The sequence below is a fragment of the Peromyscus californicus genome, unplaced genomic scaffold (assembly GCF_007827085.1).
Source record: "Peromyscus californicus insignis strain IS unplaced genomic scaffold, ASM782708v3 Scaffold_18__1_contigs__length_77618521, whole genome shotgun sequence".
Lineage (NCBI taxonomy): Eukaryota > Metazoa > Chordata > Mammalia > Rodentia > Cricetidae > Peromyscus > Peromyscus californicus.
Genome location: NW_026294480.1, coordinates 54,974,954 through 54,998,328, shown reverse-complemented (window position 1 = coordinate 54,998,328; position 23,375 = coordinate 54,974,954).

Below are 23,375 nucleotides of genomic sequence, written 5' to 3'. Positions count from 1 at the left end.
ATGGAGAAGCTGAGCTGGTGCCTACACAGAGCCATCCCACCTACATGCGAGTGTCTTTGGTACAGGAAGGCACTCTGCGGGCTTACCAAAAGAGAAATGTAAACACCAAGCCAGCCACAAATCCTTTGATCTACAGTGGTGTCCTGTCTGCAAGATACACTCATGCAACTGTAGGTAGAGTTTTCCTGCCTGGCCCACAGTCAGGACAAATCTCTCTCACCTGCCAGTCCCACAGCCTCTCAGACCCGACCAAGTAAACACAGAGACTTATATTGCTTACAAACTGTATGGCCATGGCAGGCTTCTTGCTAACTGTTCTTACAGCTTAAATTAATCCATTTCTATAAATCTATACCTTGCCACATGGCTCGTGGCTTACCGGCATCTTTACATGCTGTTTGTCATCATGGCGGCTGGCAGTGTCTCTCTGACTCAGCCTTCCACTTCCCAGCTTTATTCTCCTCCTTGTCCCGCCTACACTTCCTGCCTAGCCAATGGCCAATCAGTGTTTTATTTATTGACTAATCAGCAACACATTTGCCATACAGAACATCCCACAGCACGCAATGGTGGCACAAAGCTTGTGGGAGTCATCAACCAGTATCTGATTGGATTTAAGGCCCATTCCGTGAGGTAGAATCCACACCTGACACTGCTTGAGTGACCAAGAAGAACCTGAGACTAGATTGACGAGAGACCTAGGGTAAAACCAAATACTACTGTTCTAAAAAATAAAATAAGCAACTATACCACCAAAAAAAAAAAAAGCAATAAAATGACTCCTAATGACATTCTGTTATACTTACAGATCAGTGCCTTGCTCAACCATAATCAAAGAAGCATCCTCCTGCAGCAGATGGGAACAAATCCAGAGACCCACAGCCAGACATTACGCAGAGAGTGAGAGATCTCAGAACACTCAGCCCCAAACAGGATGTCTCCATCAAATTCCTCCCCTCTGGGCTCAGGAAACGCCAAAGAAGAGTAGGTAGAAAGATTATAAGAAGCAAAGGGGATGGAGGACACCAAGGAAACAAGGCCAAAAATCAAAAGGGTAGACACACACATCATCTCACAGAGATGGAGGCAGCGTGCACAGGGCCTGCATGGGTCTGCACCACATGGGGTCCTAGAGCTGAAACAAGTGGACACATGCCCCTAGGCCTAGCCCAGAAGCTGTCTCCAACTGATAACCAGCTGCAAATGAAAATTTAGTTTCCTGCAAGGGAGTCTCACTGGACAAACAAACTACTCTTTTAAGTGGAGGCTGAATGCCCAGCAGTCGACGGCCAAGAGAAAGCAAACCCAATGACATCTTTGGGGGTCCCTTGTCTCAATGTCCTGTCAGGGCTTTTCCTTTTTTAAAAAATTTTTTATCTTATCCTATCTTATATTTTAAATTTAAATTTCATTTTACACATGTATTTTTTTCTCTCCTTTTACCCTACGGGAACTTTGTATACATCTTACGGCTTCCAGTTTAGTGTTTTTATGGGATTCTGGGGAGAGAGGAATTTGGGATGCATCTAGGCCAGTGAAAGAGATGTCAGTGAGATGTGGAACAAGTCGGACATACAGAATGGGAGAGAGGCAAGAGCCACACGGTAGAAGGTATAATTAATAGAAACTGGTTAGTTTAAGTTTTCAGAGCTAGTTGGGAACAAGTCTAAGCTAAAGCCCAAGCTTTCATAATTAATAATAAGTCTCCGTGTCATTATTGGAGAGTTGGCGGTCCATAAACATCCAACAAGAAAGTCCAACTACACCTGAGTGAGCAAACGTGTGGGTCTCTGCCTCTATTTCTGTTTCTTGTTCCATTTCTTGGGCTCTTTCCTTCTGTTTGTTTTGTCTAATTCCAACGTGCTAGTTTTTACTTTACCTTACTATATTTTATTATTATCCCCTGGAAGACTGTTTGTTTTCTTCTTTTTTTTAGATCTATTTATTTATTTTTATTTTATTTGCACTGGTGTTTTGTCTGCATGTGTGTCTGTGAGAGGGTGTCAGATCTTAGAGTAACAGATAGTTGGGAGCAGCCATGTGGATGCTGGGAATTGAACCCGGGACCTCTGGAAGAGCAGCCAGTGCTCTTAACCACTGAGCCACCTCCCCAGCCTTGCCTGTTTGTTTTCCAATGAGAGACAGCAAGGAGGTGCATCCAGATGGAAGGGGGGGTTGAGAGGAGCTGAAGGAATAGAGGGAGGGGAAACCATGATCAGGATATAGGATGTGAATAAAGAACTTACTTTTCAGTAAAGGAAAAAATACATAAATATAAAATTATCTTAAAAATAAACTTTGATGTGACAAGCTTTCTGGTCAGATTATCTTTGGATCGCCAGCCCCTAAATAACGACACGGAGACATATTATTAATTACGAAAGCTTGGCCTTAGCTTAGGCTTTTTTCCAACTAGCTCTTATAACTCAAATTAACCTGCTTCTATTAATCTACCTCCTGCCACTTGGCTTTTACCTTGCCTCAGTATGGCACATCACACTTGCTCAGAGTCTGCTGGTGAGATCCACATGCCTAGATTTTTTTCTCTCTGATTTCTCTCTGCCCCAAAGTCCCCTCTATTCTCTCCTGCCTAGTTTTTGGCCATTCGGCTTTTTATTAAGCCAAGCACAGTGACACATCCTCACACAGTGTAAACACATATTCTACAACACTTTGGTTGTATTAAAAAAGAAGAAGAGGAAGAAGGAGAAGGAGAAGGAGAAGGAGAAGGAGAAGGAGAAGGAGGAGGAGGAGGAGGAGGAGGAGGAGGAGGAGGAGGAGGAGGAGGAGGAGGAGGAGGAGAAGAAGAAGAAGAAGAAGAAGAAGAAGAAGAAGAAGAAGAAGAAGAAGAAGAAGAAGAAGAAGAAGAAGAAGAAGAAGAAGAGCATTCCTGAGAAAATTAAAGGCACCTGGTTATTCCAAGCAAGCTCCACATTTGTGAGTGGTGGCAGGAGACACACTGGCTGTGGTTCACAGCAGAGAGCAGTGAATGGCTACTTAGGGGTCCATTTCCAATGGGTTTGTAGTGCCTGACCAAGATCTCTCAACTTGGGACAGATACACATCATCGCTCAAGCTCTGAGTCACTGGGGAGCCACTCAGAATTAATTTTATGGACAGTCCTCTGTATTTCCTGATTTTTCGGGATAGAAAAGCAGACTCCTGGGAGAAGAGGAAAACCTCTGTCTATTTCCCAGCATCGTTGTGGTCATTTATCCCCTCTCTGATTCCTCTTACTACATACAGCTCTATTCATGCAGCCAGTGGCCCTGAACTGCTGGGTATCAGAAGATGCCATAAGAGCTCTGCTGCTCAGTATTACAGGAGTGAAGCTGTGTGGCCCATGCCAGGACATTTTTTAAGTCCTGGCTCTCCCTCCAGCCATACATCAGTGATCAGCACTTTCAGAGCTAGAGCTGGTGTGGTGGTTTGAATAAGAATGTCCCCCCTAGACCCATGTGTTTCCTGCTTGGCTCATAGAGAGCAGCACTATTAGGAGGTGTGGCCTTGTTGGAGGAAGAGCGTTACTGTGGGGGCGGGCTTTGATGTCTCATATGCTCAAGCTGCACCCATTGTGGTACACAGTCTCCTTCTGCCTGTGAATCAAGATGTAGAACTCTTAGATCCTCCAGCACCGTGTCTGCCTGCACACTGCCATACTCCTGCTGTGATGACAGTGGACTGAACCTCTGAAACTGTAAGCCATCTCGGTTAAATGTTTTTACTTGATAAGAGTTGCTGTGGAGCCGGGCAGTCGTGGAGCAAGCATTTAATCCCAGCACTCGGGAGGCAGAGCCAGGAGGATCTCTGTGAGTTCGAGGCCAGCCTGGTCTACAGAGCGAGAAGTAGCTGTGGTCATGGTGTCTCTTCACAGCAAGAGAAACCCTGACCAAGACAGCTGATCTGACTAGTTTTGATGTTTCACAGTCCTGCTTTCCACAGAGAGTTGATGAAGTGTGTCCCATCCCGACCACACAAAGGGTTGTCCTTCATTCACCCAGTACTAATTGCCCACTGGTAAAGGCAGGTCCTATGACTACAGCGAGGGAGAATATGATCAAAGGCCCTGCTCTCATGGGCCTTCCATCCTGTTAGAGGGACTATAGTAGATATTCTTGGAGCTTAACTCCATAGTACTCAAGGTCAAGACGGAGAGACCCTTTCATCTCCAGCTCCTCTGGTCCCTGGGTACCCATCGTATCTCTAGGGTATTTTGCTCAGTCTTGTGGTTCAGCATTTCACCTCCAAACTTGGAAGATTTTGTGAGATTGCCCAAGTCTACATGCATTCAGATCCTCTTAATGTGAAATATTCATATGATCCTGTCTGGAAGTTTAATTGTGATTATAAAAGGAAATCTGGTCAGTTCTGTGGAATAGCAAAAACAGACATATGCTCCTCTCTCTGGCTCCCCACCCATGAAAAACAAAACAACAAACACCCTGGAAAGATTCTGCAGTTAAAATAAAAAGCAGCTGGCAATAGGCCCATTGTGTGATGATATTTAGACAAATGTTTCCCAAGGTTGGGATGATCTTATAAAGACAGCATTGGGAAGCAGGGGCTTCGGAAGAGGGGGAAAGAGAGGCGCCTGCTTACAAAGGGGTTAAGTGATAACACAATGTCATTCAATCTCTAATTTGGTACCTTTTGTTTATTGTTTTTCCCCATGCATCCTGGGAAACATGTCTTTGGCTAAGAGGGTGAAGAAAAACTGAAGGCTTTGATTTACAAAAATTAAAGCCATGACTAGCTTTGGGTTGAGCTTCAGTCCCGGGCCTGGAAAGCCTCGCCCTCCTCCGTCTCCAATCTTTCCTGCCCCAGGGAAGAGTTAAGAGTCTTAAGTTAATGCAGCTCTTCTGCGATCTGGGGCCCTGACTTGTTTGACCCTCTCCCAAATTATTGTAATCCTGGGTCTGGAATAGATATACAGCTGGTCAGGGAGACATGGCTGCCTCTGTTTCTGGGTGGCTGAGGATCAGGAGAGCGGGCCTGGGGGCTCAAGAATGGAGAGGAAGCCAGCACCATGGGCAAGCTGCCCAACTGTAAGCAAGAAGTGTCCTCTCTTGCCCACTTCTGTCCTGGTCGTTAGATATTAGACATTCACACGTTAGTGTGAATCTGAAGGCCATGTGTTAAACCACCCAGAGTGGTTTACATTTTAAGTTTAGGCTTTGATTTTAGATGAAAGAAATTTATTCTCATTAAAAGAATTCCAAGTATGTGAACATAACAGAAGAGGCTGTTGGTGTGAAAGAGAATTGAGGGAGAGATAGGAAATTCTCTGCTAAGCTGTGGAGGCTGCTGAGCTGGGGGGGTGGGGGTATGCTGGTAGGAATCCTACCACCCAAACCAGTGATAGGTAGCGTGGTGTGCAGAGACTATACAGTAAAAGTAGAGGAAAGAAAGATGGTGGGGAGGGTATTTTTACTTCATAAAGGGACCTATCTGCTTTGTGATTCTAAGGGAAGAGACTCCAGGAAAGATGGCGGATTAGAAGCCGCATGTGGCAAGGTCAGAAGGAGTCAGGGTAAGAAAGCTGAGACTCTGAGGTGGGAAGTGCAGACTACTGGCTGCAGCAAGGAGACCAGCTCCTGTCAGATTTTACCACAGGCCTTTGTCCTCTGTAAGTGAGAAAGACACCGGGCTGCTCTGTTGAGAACCAGAACTGAGCATGCTCAGAAAGCCGGGGTGAATGTAAAATGTATTCAGTGCATTATGTCCTGGTGTTGGCTTTGGGGCTTACTTAATACTTTGCCAGGCTGGTCTCCAGGTCCTCCTGCCTCCGCCCTTGAGTAGAGGAGACTACAGGCGTGAGCCACTGCACCCGCTAAAGCAAGATTTTATTCCCTTTTTAATCAAGGGGTTTTAAAATATAAAAACTGTTTTCTGAGTGGGTATATATACCGTGTAAAAGTATAAATGAACACAGAAAAATATAGAGATAGTAAGACAAACTCAAACTCCTGCCCAGATATAAGCATTACAACATGTATAAAAACTATTGACTTATGATTGTCTACATGCATGGCTACCTAGAACTCACCATTTACAGAAATAGAAGGCACTTACTTCAATGAGCTTACCTCTTCCTGATGGGGCCTGCATGCCTTTCCATGCCAACGTGCACCTAGAATACAGATTTCTCTGTTTGGTCTCTCTGCCCATCTTCCTGTTTTTCACTTATTCTTTTTGTCTGTCTTGGTTCTTTCTTTGGTATAAAATGCATAGACCAGTGCACAAATCATACTTGTTTTGTATAATGAGTTTTCACAGCACACACACAGCACCTACAACCCTTCCCAGCACCCAGAACAACCCCCCCCACACACACACACCTTGTTCCTTTGCAACCCCTGGCCCTTTCCAAGATAAGCACTCTCTGGACTTTCTATAGCCTGGGATTGGCTGGGCTGGGTTTGAACTTTACATCAATGCAAACCTATAGCGCGTATTTGTTCCGTCTTCCACTCATCATCCGGCTTGTGAGCATCACCCACGCTGTGTGTGTAACATCTATTCACCTTCATGGCTATATGGTGTTCAATTATATACTACTGGAGCTGAATTTCATCTACCTCATCTACCATTGGTGACAATCTGGGAAGTTTCCAGTTTGGGTCTATTTTGAATGCAGCTGCTGTGGACGGTGTTAAAGGTGGTTTTGTAGTGAGTACTGGCACATATTCCGGGGGTATATACGGAGAAGTGGGGTTGCAAACCACGGATGTATGCTCACTTTCAGTGGACACTGCCAGATGTAGCATCCTTTGTAGTGGCCACACGGAATTCTTTTCTCTTCATGAACCACATGCACATATCCTTTTGACCTTATTCCCACTGATGGGTGCTTATCTATTTGTTCCCCTCACTTCCTCCAAAAAGGAGCTGAGTCGTCAGGAGACTGATCTCTGTGCTGAAGTCATTTAAGGCTCGGGCCTTCCCGAGGTGTTGTGGCCTAAGAAATCATCACTTGCTGGGTCACTGTTCACACATGGAGGAAAGATCAGTTTTGTCGTCCTCAGCACAATGTTTTTATGAACAACAACTAGTTGGAGTCCACCTCCAGAATATGAACGTCACCTCAGTCCCCAGTGCTGCTAGTATGTGAAGCTGAAAGGACCAAGCAGATGCCATAACACGCTGCTCAGTCTTTTCTCAGAGATCAGGCCTCAATTTCAGTTTCCTGAGACTTGAGCAAGCAGTCTCTGGGAGGGCCGTGGACAGAAGACATAGTCCTTGCAGTAGCTCCCTTTCTGCACGTACTCTGACTGTTCAAGGTTCAGTTGTTTACTGTCTGGGACCCCTCACCAACTTAGAGCTACGTGCATGGGCCAATGTGAACGTGCTAGGCCAGCCAGCCCTCATGGCAGCTCAAGGACAGAGCCTGGGACTTGTCCAGGCTTGCCCCCAAGATGATAACTGTAACCCCCAACCAGTAAATTCAAAGGTTACATACCCTTACCCAATTATATGATGCCAAGGCTTATACCACCCTGCTTGCAGTTTTTCCCTTAAAAACCCCTCACCCTGAGAGCTCTAGCCAGTGTGTTGGACACGGACCAAGCCTGGGCTTGCTTGTTATCAATAAACCCCTGCGTGTTTTGCATCGGATATCGGCTCTGTGGTGGTCTTGCTGGGGCGCGGGGGGTGGGGAGGGTGTCTCACGACAAGGCCACAACAAAGCCAAGACAGTGTAACCCACTCAGCCACAACCTTCTCTGTGTTTGTCCACACCAAACCAGGTGAAGCCATCACTGAGCTAAAAGGCTCCAAATACCAGTGAACATATGCAAGAATCATTAGATGTCTTAGTCTGGCTTTTTAAAAACTACGTCATGCCTTTCTCTGGCTCGTGAATCAGAGCAGTATGAAGAGTGTGAACTGAAAAGTCTTAATCACTTTGATTAGCTTCATCTTTATTCCCCCAGGGCTCCTGCCACCACAGTCCCATTCTTTGTTACTCTTTAATCCAATAATTTAATTTAATTCAATAATTTTTTTTTTAGATTTATTTTATGTGTGTGAGTGTTTTGCCTGCGTGTCTCTATGTACACCACATCTGTGTCTGGTGCATCCCCTGAAACGGGATTTGCAGATGGTGGTGAGCTGCCATGGGGGTGCTGGTAACTGAATCTGGGTCCTCTGCAAGGGCAACAGTGCTTTTAACTGCTGAGTCATCTTGCCAGCCCCCACATAGGCCCTTTTAATCTAAAAGGAAGCACAGGACCCCCCATCTTCTGACTTAGCTCTTTGGCCAGGACCCCCCTTCCCATCAGTACGCAGGGAGCACCGAGTGTCATGCGGTCTGTTAGCGAAGGTCTGGGCTATCCCACAGCTGTTTGAGCACACCCTTGCTGTCTTCAGTCTGCCCATTTTAGTTCTGCTCTTTGCTTGTTTTCCAACACAGTTGTACTGGCAGCAACAGAAACTGCCAACTTTCCTCAAAGGAAGAAAAATAGATAATTTGGCTACTTATGAAAAGGAAGTCTGCGCCTGCTTTTGGCTCCATCAGCCACACTACAGTCTTCAAATAGCTTGCCCCTGAGCTGGAGGCCAGAAGTCTCTAGAAAGGTCTTCACATGTAGTTTCCACTGGACCCCTCTTTGTGTGGACACAAACACCCCGCTCTCAGGGGTCAGTGTAGTCAGAAGCTGAGGAAGTTTCTTTTCTCTGAGAGCCTATGAGGTGGTATGGCTACTCCAGCATACACTGAGGATTGGATCCGGAGAACACAGACTGAAGGCTGAAGAGAAAACCCAGAGAGAGAAGGCATCAGCAGCAGACTTCGCCTCCAGCCTCGTGAGAGATTTTCAAAAGAGGTGATGTTGAAGCTCGGCTATGGGAAGATTCAGCAGAAGTTTCCAGAAGGAAGTTAGAGATTGGGTGGTGTCTCAGTGAGGGTTTCTATTGCTTTGATGAAACATCATGACCAAGAAGCAACTTGGGGAGGAAAGGGTTTATTTGAGTTACACTTCAGCATTGCTGTTCATCACTGAAGGAAGTCAGGACCGGAACTCAAACAGAGCAGGATCCCAAAGGCAGGAGCTGATGCAGAGGCCATGGAGGGGTGCTGCTTACTGGCTTGCTTCCCCTGACCCACTCAGCCCACCTTGTTTATAGAACTCAGGACCAGCAGCCCAGGGATGGCACCACCCACCATGGACTGGGCCCTTCCCATGGATCACTAAATGAGAAAATGCCTTACAGCTGGATCTCATGGAGGCATTGCCTCAGCTGAGGCTCCTTCCTCTCTGATGACTCCAGCTTGTGTCAAGTTGACACATAAAACCAACCAGTGCGGGGCGGTATGTCCCCAAACCATCTAAAGGTGGTTAAAGGTGGCTGGTGTGGCTGGAACAGTGATAGGTAGATAGATAGATAGATAGATAGATAGATAGATAGATAGATAGATAGATAGACAGACAGACAGACGGGTGGGGGGCAGGGGGCGGGCAGGCGGGTGGACGGATGTATTGGCAGATGGGCGGGCAGATGGATGTATGGACGGACAGACAGAGACAGACAGACACAGAAACACCAGAGAGAGTGTGTCTTACTCTGTACCCCTGGCTGACCTGGAACCCTCTTATGTAGACTCGACTGGCCTCAAACCCATAGATACCCACTTACCACTATCTCCCAAGTTTTGCATTTAAAGGTGTACACCCCCACGCCTGGGTGTGCAGAGAGTCTTGATCAGAAGTCAGCACATATTCAGTAAAGACACAGCCATTGTGGACCTCACTGCAGAGCTCATCACCAAGAGAATAACTTTTGGGGGAACTCTTATGATTCCTGAGTGGCAGATCTGTGTGAGAGGAATCTGCAGACACAGAAAAGGAGACTGGACTGCGCAGCCCATGAAGCTGGTTCAAGCAAACCAGAATGCCTTTTACCATATTTTTCTCATTACACAAGCAGTTCATTATACTCAGTGGGCACAGGAGGTACATCTGCTGACTACGTTTCATTTGTTCACTCAGCAAATATTTTATTGAGCATCGAGTCGAGTTACACGTAAACAAAACAAGCATAAGGCTCAGTCTTGGGGAGCTAGCAAGCTGCATTGTGAAACTTACCGTTCCATTTACCATTTATTCCACGTTTTAAAAAATGGCACTGGTTTTTGTTCAGCTCCTTCATGACGAGATGAGGAAGTTCCAGAGAAGTATTTTACTATCTTACTCCTTCATTCTTATAACTGTGAAGAAGTTTGGATAAAACCTTTGGAGGACACTGGCCTACATCATCCTGGTCATCACCTGCTCTGTGTCCATATGACCGTGACCTTTGTTTTTCTCCTCTGAAAATCAGATATGACAATCCTTCATCATCGTGCTGTGGGCACTACATTGGTAGCATATATAGAGTGACGTGTCTAGTATACACAAAGGCTTAGTGAATGGCCCTGCTGTGTGCTCTGTGGGTACAATAAAAATGTGTCAAGTCTGGTTTCTGCTCCACTGGTGTTCAGTATCTACTCAGGAGGCCAGAGTCAAATGCAAGAACTAATTATGGAGCGGGGCCTGCCAGCATATCATTAAGCGGTCTGGTAAATTATAGAGGGCTAACTATAAATGCAGTCGGAAGGCAGAGGAGGAAAAGATGGATTTGGGGGTAGTGGAGGGTTGGACTTGTGCCTGGCCTTGCAGGAGGAGCTCAAGGGAGGTTAGGAGGACACCCAGAGTAAGAAGTGAGGCAGAGTGGGCCTGGCTTGTCTCATGGGGTGGAGTGGCCTGAATGGAAGGAAGGAACCAGATCATGGCAGAGCATAGGGAGCCAGTCGGTATACAGCATGTAAGGAAACAGGACTCAGTCTTTGAATCCTGGTTAGGCCAATCTCAGCCCAGGGAAGAGGAGAAGGCTCTCATTGAGCAGTAGTCTTTGCTCTGAAGAAGGAAGGCTGGTGGGTAGGGAATGGCTGCTCTTAACTAGGGCTGGTACAGGAGCCCTTAAGGCCCTAGTGAGCCTCCGCACAAGAAAGGGTCTCCAACTACATTGAGAGCAGCGTGGCTTTCACTAGGGAATACACTACCTAGTTTACAAAAAACACCCAAGGCAGTTTGTCTTTTCAAGTCAGTCGCAAGGTATTCCCTTCGAGTTTAACCATGCAAGAGGGTGTGTACAGTGTTTGTGCCTATTTGGAACAAAATGTTCCAAGACATTTGGCAGAGGCATGGAGAACAATCCTGTTGCCATGGTGCTGTCTTTCTGGCTGACCTGGGATGGGAACTCTCAGGACATTGCTGCTTCACTGCAAGACCAACCTCAGGGATGTCTGGTTTCTGTGTCCCCGAATTATGTAGGAGTGCCCATCACAGCAGTACTCAGCAACCTGTGGTCAGGCATGCCCAATGCACGGAAGAATCCTTCTGACCTTAATTAAGGATAGGGCCCAAAGGGTTTCAGATATACTACATATATTGTAGGCTTCCTTCTAAGCCTAAAAGGGAGTGGAGAATTACAAAATACGGATTGATCATTCCCAAGGGAGGATGTTATCATCACAGCTGGGAACCTGAAATATTCAATAATCTAATTTAAGGTATCAGTGTTGAAAAATCATGTTCCTAGCTTACAGACTTAAGAACAAAAGCAGACAGCCATCAGATAACCTGCCTGCCTGGGACTGAGGAGAGATTAGGCGGGTCAGGGGCCTCTGCTTCGCTGACGCATGGCACTCGGTGGCTGTAAGCAGAGCAGCCATTGGTGAGATGGCAATATCCATCTACTCAAGAATATTTTATTAAAATTACTTTTAAGGATGTTTTGAATTTATTCCTTGATAGTTCTATACATGTATATACTGTATCTTGATCCAAACTACCCTGAATTCCTCCCCTCCCCTCCCTTCCTCCCTCCCCCTTTCCTTAAATAACTCACTGGATACAGTTAGTGTTCCCTGCAGGCTCATGGGTGTGGGACTGTCCACCAGGGGACCGTCCCAATAGAAAAGTGACTCCATCTTCCCCAGCAGCCATCAACTGCTGGTAGATCCTCAGCTAGGGTAGAATTTCCTGAGCCCCTTCTCCTCCGTGTGGAATATTGACTGACTCCATGCTTTCCAGGTCTTATGCAGAGAGAGCCATCATAGCTGTGAATCCATGAGTGTACTAATGGCTATGTCATGTCCAGAAGACAGCATTTCCGAGCTTACTTCCCCCATTCTCCCGTTCTTGCTTTCGTTCAACCCCCCTTTCGCAATGTTCCCTGAATCTTAGAAGGGGTTGAGATGTGATAAAGGTTTCATTTAGGGCAGCGCACACCACAGTTACTTCAACTAACGATAAGTCTAAGCATTGAGTGCTGCTCACTACACAAAAAAGTGTCTCTGATGAAGGTCGACAGTAGCACTGATCTACGTAATAAGTATAAATATTTAGAAGCCAGTTTGGCAATGTGTCCATTCAGCAAAACAACAGTAGTAGGTTCCTTTCTAGCACCTGTGACCAGGAGCTTTTGCCCAGGCATGAATTCCTTTCTGTGGAGTAGGCCTCAAATCCATGAGAAAGCAGTTGGTTAGTGTCCTCCAGTCAAGCCACTCTTGCTCCAGTAGGAACATTCGCCTGATGGGTCAGTTTCATAGCATTCAGGTTCCACCACTAGGTAAGTCAACTGATGACTTTTCTCTCCCATCAGCCCACATGGCATCTCTGTGGCTGTGAAAGCTAGTCATCAAGGAGGCAGTTTCCAGGTCAACTCCAGCTTGATTTCTTGATGTCCTGCAGCCAAACTGTTGTGTCTTCAGCAACAGGGTCTTACCACCCAGCTATGGTAGGCAACCAAGAGTAACAGCAAGAGTTCAGGTTGTTTGGGGACCTCCTGAGACTTCCCCCGACCAGTGCTCATAAGGAGGCACTGATGGCTTTTTTATAACTGGCACTAAGATTTTCACTTAATAACTCATGTCTTCCAGGGGAAGAATTGTGGACCCATAGAGGGTATATCTACTCAAACTACTTCTTTAATTTTTTTAGTTTTATTTTCAATTAGCTTCCACAGTAGTGGGTTTTCATAAGGCCTTTTCCATACATCTTTAATTTTAGTTCAACCATCCTCTTCACCCTCCCTCCTATCCCCAGTTAAACCTTTATCCTCCGGCATTTCCCCATCTCTACTTTTCATATCATGCGTGTCCTACTATCTGCTCTCCCACTGAAGACAGCTTCCCCTCCTTCTCACGTACCCTTTCCAGCTTTCCCATCGCTACATACCCTCAGAATTAAACACAGGAATCTAAAAATTTAAAGTTAGGATCCACACATGACAGAGAACACATAGAGCTTGTCCCTCTTGGCTTGGGTTCTCTTAGTATGATATTTTTTTCAGTTACACCCATTTCCCTTAAAATTTTACTTTATTGATGACTAAATAAAATTCCATAGTGCATATGTACCACATTTTCATTACCTATGTATCAGTTGACTGACGTCTAGGGTGATTCCATTTCCCAGCCATGGTGAATAGAGCAGCAGTGAATACAGATGTGCTAGTGTGTCTGTCATAGGATATGAAGTCTTTTGGGTGTACGTCCAGGAGTGGTATAACAGGCCATATTGTAGCCCTGGTTTAAGCTTTTGAAAAACCTTCACACTGGTTTCCATAGTGGCTGCACTAAGCTACTCTCCCACCAACAGCAGAAAATGTTCCCCTTTCCTTAATTTCTTGTTGTTGTTGTTTTGGTTTTTCAAGACAGGGTTTCTCTGTGTAACCACCTTGACTGTCCTGGAACCGGCTTTGTAGACCAGGCTGGCCTCGAACTCGCAGAGATCCACCTGCCCTGGTCTGGGATTAAAGGCATGTGCCACCGCCAACCCGGGCTCCTTACTTACAGTCTTGCCAGCATTTGTTGTCATTTTCTTTCTTGAAGATAACCGCTAATTTGCATTTCTTTGATGCCGACCCCTTGTTAAAAAGTTCATTAGCTATTTGTATTTCCTCGTTCAAGAGCGTTCTGTTCCCTTCCATAGCCTGTTTTTAAATTGTTTGTTTTCTTGATGTTTGGTTTCTTGAGTTCTTTGTATATTTTAGACACTAAACCTCTGTCAGATACATAGCTGGCAATGATTTCCTTTCATTCCTTAGACTGCTTTTTTCAGTGTATTGAGTTTTCTTTGCTGTACAGGAGCTTTTCCATTTAATGAGATCCCATTTGTCAGTCATTGGTTTTATTTCCTAAGTTTTCAGAGTTCTATTCAGAAAGTTCTTAGCTATGTCTGTATCTTGAAGTGTATTTCCTTATTTCTTTCCTGTTAGTATCCCTTTAATTTCCTTCTTGTCTTATCACTCTAGCTAAGAATGCCAGTACCAGGGCTGGAGAGATGGCTTGGTGGTTAAGAGGACTGGCTGTTCTTCCAGAGGTCCTGAGTTCAATTCCCAGTAACCACAGGTTGGCTCACGGCCATCTATAGTGGGATCTGGTGCCCTCTTCTGGCCTGCAGGCATACATGCAGGCAGGACATTATATAATAATCAACAAATCTTAAAAAAAAAAAAAAAAAGAGCCGGGCGGTGGTGGCGCACGCCTTTAATCCCAGCACTCGGGAGGCAGAGACAGGCGGATCTCTGTGAGTTCGAGGCCAGCCTGGGCTACCAAGTGAGTCCCAGGAAAGGCGCAAAGCTACACAGAGAAACCCTGTCTCGAAAAACCAAAAAAAAAAAAAAAAAAAAAAAATTCCAGTACCAGTATGAATGACAGGAGAGAAAGCAGATACTCTTGTTTGTTGGCAATAGGTTTTTCATATATATCTTTTATTATCTTGATTTATGTTCTTTCTATTCTGGATTGCTTCAGGACTTTTAACATGAAGGGATGTTAGATTTTGTCAAAAGTCTTTTCTTCTTCTATTGAGATGATAATGTGATTTCTGTTCTTGAACCATTTACATAATCTAAAACATTTATTGATTTATGTATATTGAACCATCCCTGACTCTCTGGAACAAAGCCAGCCCGATTATGGAGAATGATTTTTTTTGATATGTTCTTGAATCCAGTCTGCAAGTGTTCTGTTGAGAATTTTTCTATGTTCATCGAGTGAACTGGTCTGTAGTCCTTCCTTCCCCCCTCCTTCCCTCCCTCCTTCCCTCCCTCCTTTCCTCCCTCCTTCCCTCCCTCCTTCCCTCCCTCCTTTCCTTCCCCCCCTCCTTTTTAAGTTACTGTTGTTGCACCTTTAGATGCTTTTGGTCACAGGGTAATTCTAAAAAGAGTCTGGTGAGATTCCTTCCTTTTCTGTTTTAAGGATTAATTTGAGAAGCATGGGTGGTACTTCTTCAAAAGTCTGGTAAAATTCACCAGTGATTTCACCTGGGCCTGGACTTGTTTTAGGTGGGAGATTTTTAATTACTGCTTTAATGTCACCACTTGGTATAAATATGTTTTAAATTGTCTTGTGTTTATTTAACATGACAGGTCATATACATGTAGAAATTCATCTTTTATTTAGATTTTCTAATTTAGTGGAATATTTGTTCTTAAGGAAAGACCTAATGATTTTCTGAATTTCATTAGTATCTGTTGTAATGGTTCCCTTTTCATTCCTAATTTTATTACTTCGGATCTTAGCTCTCTTCCTGTTGGTTGGCCTAAGGGTTTGCCGATCTTGAGGATCTTTCCAGAGAGCCAACTCTTGGTTTCATTTATTCTGTGTTAGTTTTGTTTGCCTGACTGCTTGCTTGTTTCTGTTTCATTAATTTCGGCCTTGACCTTAACAGTTCCTTTCCATTTACGGACTCGAGGTTTGGCATATTCTTCTTTTTCCAGGGCTCTAAAGTACTCATTAAGTTATTTATTTCCAGTTTCTCTGACTTCCTAATGTTGCCACGTGAAGCTGTAACTTCCTTCTTAGGACTGTGTTTTAGTGGATCCCATAGGTTTTGTGTGTTGTGTTTTCATTTTCACTTGATTTCTAGAAGACTTTTAACTTTCCTTTTGATTTCTTTAAGGCCCCATTTATTATTCAATAGTGTGCTGTTGAATCTCCATTACTTTGTGTATATCCGAGGGCTTCTCTTGCTGTTGTTCACTGTGATCAGGTAGAATACAATGAATTATTTCTATTTCCCAGTATTTGTTAAAACTTTCTTTGTGATGTATTTTAGAGAAAGTTCTTTGCCCTGTAGAGATGAATATGTATTCTGCAATGTTTGGATGTCCTATAGATGTTTGTTAAGTGCATTTAATCTAGACGTCATTTAATTCAGATATTTTTCTGTTTGTTACTTATTTACTTTTGTCAGGAAGATCTGTCAGTTGGTGAGAGTCGGGTATTGACATCACTTATGACAATTGTGCTGGGGTTAATCTGTGACTTCACATTTCGTAATATTGGTTTTATGAAGTTGATTGTTACTTTATTGAGGGGGTATATTTTTAACAGCGTAATGTCCTCTTGATGGATCTCTTAATATCATGTAGACTTCTTCAGCTTTTCCCACTAGTTTTGGTTCAAATCTATTTTGTTGGCTATTAGAACAGTGAGTGGTACCTGCTTGTCTCATAGATCCATTTACTTGGAATATATTTTTCCATCCTTCTTCCCTAAGGTAGTGTCTGCTTTTTTTGTGGTAAAGTACATTTATTGGAGGTAGCAAATAGACAGACAGTTCCTGATTTTTGTCCAGCCTACTAGTCTGTGTCTTTTGATTGGGGGAATTAAACCACTAACATTTGGGGTTATTATTCAAACTTATGTATTTATTCTTGCCATTTTGTTGCATTTGTATTTTTCTTCTTTCTCTCTTGCTTAAGTGTTATTCTAGTGTGGCTTATTTCTTTCTTGTGGCCCCATGATGGATTCTTTTTTTTTCCCCCGTTAGTCTAAAATGTTCCTTTGGGTGTCTTCTGTAGCGCCAACTTGGTGGTCATAAATTCTTTAGTCTATTTCTATCATGGGAAGTTTTTATTTTTCTTCAATAATGACAGATATTTGCTGAGTGGAATAGTCTGGGTTGTTAGTTGTCTTTCAGAACTTAAATATAATGTTCTAAGCCCTCTTGGCTTTTAAAGTTTCAGTTGAGTAAGCTGCTGTTGCTGTTAGGCCTACCTTTATGTATGACTCTTGCCACATTCAATATATTTCCTTTGTTCTGTGTACTTAGTGTTTTAATTGTAATACGACTAGGGGAGATTCTTTTCCAGCCTTGTATGTTTGGGGTCCTAAATGCCTCCTCTATTTGGATTGGCATCTCTTTTCGTAACTCTGGGGAATTTTCTGTTACAAGTCTTTTAAAAATGTCTTCTATACCTTTAGAACAATATTCTTCTCCTTCTTCCATGACTACAACTCATAGATCATGTCTTTTCAGGATGAAATGTATATGTTGGTGTTCCCACTGGTACCTTCTCATTATTTCATCTTTGTGTCTGATTGCTCCAGTTCAGCCATTTTGTCTTCAAGCTCAGATAGTTTAATCTTCTCCTTGACTCATTCTATTCTGTTCCACAAAGCTTTTTAAAATCTACTTACAATATTTTTTATTTCTAGCATTTCAGATGTTTTTCTCCAATATTTCTCTTTTTAAAATTCCCCTTTCATACACACTTATCTCCCATTTTTATTCTGTTGTTTTCCTGTGTTCTCAACCAGGAGCTTACTTTCTTTGTTCATCTCTTTGAACATACTTAAATTCATTCTTTTGAAATCTCTGTCTGGGATTTCATCTAACTCACTCTTGCTAGATGCCATTACTGTATGATTAGTAATTTGGGGAGAGGGATATGTTGCGTTGATTTTCATGTTTCTTATGTTAATGCATTGAGATTTGTGCATCTGGGGTTGTTTCATTGCTTGGGATTTTATCAGCTGTATTCTGTCAGTCGACACTTTGGAACTCTTTAAAGGAAACTTGGATGTGGTAGAGTTTAAGGACAGAGTCCCAGGTTGCCCTGTGTGGTCCCTATATTATCCCAGAGCAGAATATTAACCATAAGAACAGCCACAGCTGCTAGATATTACAGCTCTGCAGATGTCATACCTGCCAGTTAACAACAGTGGCCCCTTTGACTTCAAGAGCTGTTAGAATTTAAACAACCGAGGATAGTGTGGAGTATACTGGGATTTTAGTTATTAAGATTCGGATTGGAAGGGAAGTAGGATGGGTGAGGATAGACATAAGTATTGAATTAATTTTGAAAAAAAATCAAAGTGGATAAAGCAGTGGGTCTCTGTAGCCCCCATGTTGTGTGTGGTTTGGGAATATGTGAAAGGGGGGTTGTAAGTCCTTTCCTAGTAGTTCCCTCAAACCCCTGCACCCCTTGCACCCTGGCATCCTCTGCTCCTGCAGGTCCAGTGTGTAGGGGACACGTTTCTACTGCTCTTCCCTGGTAGCTTAGTTCAAGAGGACTTGCCCCTGGCTTGAGTCTCAGCTCCTCTGCTTGCTTCCCTGCAGAGCTCTCCCCTGCAATCACAAGTTCATTTTCAGACCTTGCCTCTTGCAGGATAAGAGTTTGCTGTGTGCTATCTGATTCTGTTTTCTTTTTTCTTTTGTTATTCGTTTGTTATTATGAGAATGTGTGCTGACAGTTCTCTTTAGGGTTTCAGTGGTAAAGGTTTCTAATCCTCTACCTTCCCCAGAAGTCTCTAAAACTAATTTTTTTCATTTCTAAATTTGTTAGAGGACAACTGTATCAGTCCTCATTGTGTGTGTGTGTGTGTGTGTGTGTGTGTGTGTGTGTGTGTGTGTGTGTGTATAACAGATCATAACAAGAAATCAAGTCATGTGATTCTGGAGCGTAGAGACCCTGTCACCTGCCATCTGGAAACTGGAGGTGCAGAAAAACTGGTAGTGTAATCAAGGGTCCAAGTCCAAAAGTTTAGGAAGGCCTCCAAACCAGGAGGTCTGAAATCCAAGGCTAGGAGGAGATAGACCTCCCAGGTCAAGCGGAGAGTTCATTTGCTCTTTCCCTGTTTTTGTTCTGTTCAAGCTCACAACAGTTGGGAGGCGCCTGCCCTCACTGGTGAGCCCTGAGCTTCATTACTCAGATTCCAGATTCCAATACTAATCTCTTCCAGAAACACCCTTGCTGACACATCATAATGCTTTACCAAACATCTAGGCATCCCTCAGGTGGACTCAAAACTAAGCATCCCATATGCTTGTGGGTGGTGCACACACAGGTCTGTCCTTGCCTGTGTGCTTGTTACGTCCTCTTTAGATGGATGTCCATGCTGCGCATAATCTTGTAAGCAAATCATTCTGCTGTTCCAACTTAGCATTATCCATTATCATTTTCCACAAGTGAGACAGCCTGCTTCGAGAGTAGGGTTGTGATTCTGACAACCCCTCTCTGTAACAAGAATCTTAAAAGGTCTTATAATAAAAAACCCAGAGCCAGATATTGAGGTGAAAGCTGAAAAATCAGAGAAGCAGAGCAAGCCAGCCACAAGTTCTTACCTCTACCAAATCCTCAGTCTAAAGAGAATGAGTTCCTGTTTCTTCATGCCATATATAGCTTTCTGTGTCCGGCCATATGACTTCCTGGGATTAAAGTCGTGTGTGCTTCCCAGGACTAGGATTAAAGATGTGTGCCACCACTGCCTGGCTCTGTTTCCAGTGTGGCCTTGAACTCACAGAGATCCAGATGGATCTCTTCCTCCCAAGTGGTAGGATTAAGGGTGTGTGCCACCACTGTCTGGCCTCTATGTCTAATCTAGTGGCTGGCTCTGTCCTCTGATCCTCGAGGCAAGCTTTATTGGGGTACACCATCTATCGCCACACCTCTCAGTTGTGTGCTTAGCCGAGGCTGATGGGATATTCTTCAAGTTCTTCCCTCAGTACCACAACCGCTCTACCAAGTATAGTGAGCGTGTTTCGTGGTTAAGAGTCTAGAGAAACAAAACCTGCTTGCTCCAGATGTCAAGGTCATCTGATGCAGGGGTCTGTGCCTACAGCTATAGTTACAGTCCTTGCACAAGGTGTGTCCTCTGCATGAGGGGGATAAATGACACCCTGCCTCAGTGTCCTCAGGGTTGGGAGCAGGGTGCAACTTGAAACTAACCTTCAAACACTTCTTCCCGTCTGGACAGCCATTCCCTGTCCTGCTCATCCTGGGTTGCACGCCCCTACACACCCTTGAAGACTCTATGACCTCTGGATGCCCTGGGGCCAAGCCCGCCTCTCTGTTCCCATAGCAACCATTCAACACAGGGAGTTGCACCCGGGGTTCCTTGTCTGTCACTGAGATTATTCTTGAGGGCAATATTGCTTTTGTTTGACACTCAACCTCTGTAGCCCAGCTCCTCCGTGGAAACAGGCTGATTCTGAAGTTTGACCTGAACCCAAATATTTCACCTAATGCAACAACAGGAGAAGAGACAAGAGCTGGGAATTTTGGGGTGCGGGGTGCTTTTGCTGAAGGTTTAGGAGCGATGCCTGAGGCCCTTTTTAGATGTCCCGTGGAGACTTGAGGGACTGGGTGAGAGCAGACTGCCCAGCCTTGAGGTCTTCCCCACCTCTCCCACAAAGCCCATTCCCCCGACTTCATCTGTTAATGTGCTGTCCCCCCCACCCCTCCCGTGTGTGTGTGTGTGTGTGTGTGTGTGTGTGTGTGTGTGTGTCTGTGTGTGTGTGTGTGTTGTGAATGCATGCTCACATATCTGGGGGGGTTTTTAGGTGAGAGGAGGGTGTTGAGTATACTGCTATATCATTCATTCTTCATTTTATTCCCTTGAGACAGGATCCTTCATTGACCGTGGAGCTGGGATGGTACCAGCAAACCCCAGCAACCCTCCAGACTCCACTCCCCACAGCACTGAGGTTCCAGAGGGGCAAGCCTTGCCTGGCTTTTCACAAGGATGCCAGGGATTCGAACTCAGGTCTCCAAACTTGCAGAGAAAGCACTCTTGCCACTGAACAATCTCCCAGGCACCTTGTTCTGCTGACTTCAGTCTCTTCTGCAGGCCCACAGTGCATGCCTCCCATACCTCGTCTGCCGCCTTGTCCTTGCTGGATATGACCCTTAACACATGTCTTAATCATAACAGCTAGCTCCCAGACAGCACGGTCTGTGTGGTCAACACTTACAAATCTGGATATGCATCCGACAGTCTCAGTGACTACACGTCTCTGTTATGATACTGCCTCTGCTGCCGAAGGGATGGAGGCACACTGAGGTTTAGTATATTGTCTAAAGTTGCACGGTCAAGCTGTAGAGCCCAGATGCAAACCCACTAAGCCTAGTTTCAGAATCTATGCCTTTAACCATTACAAAGGGAAAAAAATCCCTCAAGGGTCCCTTTCTCAGCTACTTCCACAGATTCAAAGCCATGGAACCCAGCAAAGGTGTCAAGAATCTCAGAAATCCCTTAAAGAACAGCATCTAGTCTTAGACGTATCACACCCCTGACAATATCATAATTTAGGTTAGGAGCCGTGTGGCTTCAAAGGCCTACTCGCTCTTCCTGTCATTCGTATTCGGCTGCTGTGGCCCAGGTTGCCTTGGGGTGTGGACCACATCTTAGAGCCTTCTTCACTGGCTGCCCTTGCTGCAGAGCTGTTCTGATCTGCTTCATAAGGAAAGAAGCAAGCAGCCAGCACTTTCCCCCACTTGTGAGCACGTATGTGAATTCATGCATGCATGTGTGCATGTGTTCATCCGTGGAGACGCGGAGCAGAAGCTGTGGGGGCTGGAGTTTGGCCAGCCTGAAGGCCCTTCAACTGGACCTTTCCAGGGTTGCTCCCTGTCTAAACTGTGGATGTCAGCAGAGGTGCAGGATGGGGCGGAGGGACTTCAGTTAGAAGTGACCTTGGAGGGGCCGAGCACTGGGGACTGTCCTGTCCTCCTGCCTTAGGTAGGGTGGGGGGAGGATCTATGGCCTCACAAATCAAGCAAGATTTACACAGAAAATCACTGCTCTTTTACTCACCCACAGTTCCTAGGACAGAGGAAGCAGGGAGCAAGACCAAAAGAACAGGACCTCCGGGGACACATGAATTAAGCCTTGGGTAGCAGGAATTTCTGAGCAGCCCTTTCCCAGGGCACACCACAGGGGAGCCTTTCCTCCACAGGAGGCCTGTAAGGGGATTGCTTTGTATTACCCAGTATGCTCCTGTTGGGGTTGCCTCGGCTGCCATCTGCAAGCGGGTTCTAATGTTCTTCTGTCATGAAGGCAAACTGACCCTCAACGGCGTGTTGAAGACACAAATGTTCTCACCGAGGCTGGGGACAGCCCTGCTGCCCACCCCCACCCCCACTGAAATAGAAGCCAGCGATTTAACCAGGCTAGAAGGAAAGCCGCCTGGCTGCTTCCAGTTAGTTCACGGCATGTGCCTCCTGTTGGGGGCCAGCCGGTGAGACACCGGTGTGGGCTGAGGTTTTCATGTGGACTTGCGAAGGTTCCCACTGATCTGAATGTCATGGCTGCTCTAGTATTTAAAGTTGAAATTCCTTGATTCGGGTCAACTATTTTGTGCAGAGCAGACCTGATGACAGTCTGTGGGGAATGGCCAAGAAGGAACACTAAAGAGACATGACAGATCTTCAAACAAAGCGACCAGAGCCGGCCTAGTCGCTGTGGTCATCGGCAGGGTTAGCGCTGGCCGAGACTCTTTTTCTTGCTTGGAAATTTCCCTTTGGAAATCCAGAACTGGCTGGACCCTCTTTGCAAGCCTGAAGGGGGGGATTTGATTTGGGGATTTTGTCGCAAATAATTCATAACCAAATCTGGTGATTCCCCCTCCGGAACCAAATCTACTGATACCATTTGGGACTTGAAACCAAAAAAGCACAATTATCAAGTAATGTATCTAATTTTCTTCCTGTGCCAGTGCTGGGGAGCTCTAGAAAGGAAAATAGAGACAATTCAGTTGAGTGACACCTCCCAACATTTTTATACCAATTTCGAAGGCTCAGAATTTTTTTTTAAACCAGCCTTTCTGGTGGAAAGCCATACACATTTATGTTAAAGATTCCTTCCCCTCTTAAATAACCTGTGAGTTTGTGGGGGTTTAAGCTTATTAACCCGCACTGTTTTCTTGTATTAATCATAGGCCATTAATTTATTTCAGCAGTCCTACCACTGTGCCTGTGTTTTCCCTGGCGGCGTTCCAGTTCCTGAATGTACTGCCGAGCGAGGAGCAGGCAGTTTATCATAACACAGAGCTGGGATTATTGTTGAGAAAAGCAGGAGGGGGCGTGGGGGTGCTACAAGTGTACCACAGGCCAGGACTGGAATTCACTCTGGGCTCCCTGGCTCTCCAGAGATGTCTCCTGTCGTGAGGTCATTCCACTGTGATTGGCTGAGCACCAAACCTTGCCTGGCATTAGGCTTAGCATTTGAGGAGGGGTAAAGAGGAGAATACGGTTGCCATGCCACCGATAGTAAACACAACGTTCAACCTACGAATCAGGTTAACTATGAATGGGACCCATCA